The sequence below is a fragment of the Callithrix jacchus genome, chromosome 4 (genome assembly GCF_049354715.1).
Source record: "Callithrix jacchus isolate 240 chromosome 4, calJac240_pri, whole genome shotgun sequence".
NCBI classification, from domain to species: Eukaryota; Metazoa; Chordata; class Mammalia; order Primates; family Cebidae; genus Callithrix; species Callithrix jacchus.
This window is the reverse complement of record NC_133505.1, coordinates 31,785,832-31,788,044: the sequence shown is the minus strand read 5'-3', so window position 1 is coordinate 31,788,044 and position 2,213 is coordinate 31,785,832.

Below are 2,213 nucleotides of genomic sequence, written 5' to 3'. Positions count from 1 at the left end.
TCTCACTCATAGGCAAGTGTTGAACAATGAGAACACATGGATACAGGGAGGGGAGCACTACACACTGGGGTCTGTTGGGGGAATAGAAGAGGGACAGTGTGGGGTGAGGAGTTGGGGAGAGATAGCATGGGGAGAAATGCCAGATATAGGTGAAGGGGAGGAAGGCAGCAAATCACACTGCCACATGCGTACCTATGCAACTATCTTGCATGTTCTTCACATGTACCCCAAAACCTAAACTGCAATTAAAAAAACACGGCAAGGCAAGGCATGACAAGGAAAGCTAAGGCATCATGGGTACTATGGTAAGGCAAGGTAAAGCACACCAAGGAAAGGCAACACATGGCAAGGGAAGGCAAGGCAAGAAAGGCATGTCAAGTAAAGGCAAGGCACCATGGTCACCATGGGAAGGCAAGGCAAAGTAAGGCATCATGGGCACCATGATGAGTAAAGGCAAGGCAAGGCAATTTGGGCACTATGGTAAGGCAAGGGAAGGTAAGGCAAAGAACAATGTACACTATGATAAGGCAAAACAAGGAAAGGCAAGAGACCAGTTTCACCATGCTAAGGGAAGACAGACACCAGTTGCACCATGGTAAGGCAAGGCAAGGCAAGGTAGCATGGGCATCATGGTAAGGCAAAGCAAGGCAAGGCAAGGAAAGGCAAGGCTTCGATGGCATCATGGTAAGGCATGGCAAGGCAAGCCAACATGAACACCATTTTAAGGCAAGACAAGATAAAGGAAGGCAAGACAAGGCAATAGTGGCACCAAGGTAAGGCAAGGCAAGGCATGGCAAGACACCAAGGGCACCTTGGTAAGACAAGACGTGGCAAGGCAAGGCAAGGTAGGGCACCATGAGTACCATGGTAAGGCAAAGCTAGGCAAGGCAAGTCAAGGAAGCATGGGCACCATGGTAAGGCAAGCCAAGGCAAGGCAAAATGAGCACCATATTAAGGCAAGGCAAAGCAAGGCAAGGGAAAACACCATTGGCACTATGGTAACATAAGGGAATGCAAGGCAATGAAAGGCACTATGGGCACAATAGTAAGGCAAGGAAAGGCCAAACACGGCATGATGGGCACCATGGTAAGGCAAGGCATATTAAGGCAAGGTACCTTGGGTGACATGGTAAGGCAAGGTAAAGCAAGAAATTGGACCATGTTAATTATGATAATGAAAGGCAAGGCAAGGTAGACAAAGCCACCATGGTCACCATTGTAAGGCAAGGGATGTCAAGGCAAGGCAAGTCAGGGCACCATGGGCACCAGGGTACAGCAAGACAAGGCAAAGCATGGCACCATGGTAATGAAAGGCAAGGCAAGGAAAGGCAACATGGGCACTATGGGCAACATAGTAAGGCATGGCAAGGCAAGGCACCATGGCCACCATGGTAAGACAAGTCACATCAAGGCATGGCACCATGAACATAATGGTAAGGCAAGTCAAAGCAACATGTGCACCATTGTAAGGCAAGACAATGCAAGGCAAGGCAACATAGGCATCAAGGAATGGCCAGGCAAGACAAGGTAATGGAAGGCAAGGCACCATGGGCACCATAGTAAGGCAATTCAAGGCAAGGCAAGGCACCAATTTCACCATGGTAAGGTAAGGCATGGCAAGGCAAATACCACAAGGAACATGGTTTTGCAAGGCAAGGAAAGGCACCATGGGCAACATGGTAAGGCAAGGCAAGGTAATACAAGTCACCAAGGTCACCATTGTAAGGCAAGGCAAGACAAGCCACCATGGGCAAAATGTTAAGGAAAGGAAAGGCAAGGAAACATGCGCACCATGTTAGGGTGAGGCAAGACACCAGGGGCACCGTGACAAGGCAAGGTAGCATGGGCACCATGGGCAACATGGTAATGAAAGTCAAATCAAGGCAAGACACCATGAACATGATGGTAAGGCAAGGCACCATGGGAACCATGGTAAGGCAAGGCAAGGTAAAGTGAGACATCATGGTCACTATGGTAAGGCAAGGCAAGGCAAGGCACCATGGGCAGCATGATATGTCAAGTTAAGAAAAGGCAAAATGTCATCATAATAATGGAAGGCAAGGCATGTCTCCATGGGTCCTATGATAAGGCCAGGCAAGACAAAGTAAGGCAAGACAACATGGGCACCATGGTAAGGCAAGGCAAGGCAGGGCACAATGTGCGCTATGAAAAGGCAATTCAAGGCATGGCATGGAAAGGCAAGAAGGCATGGT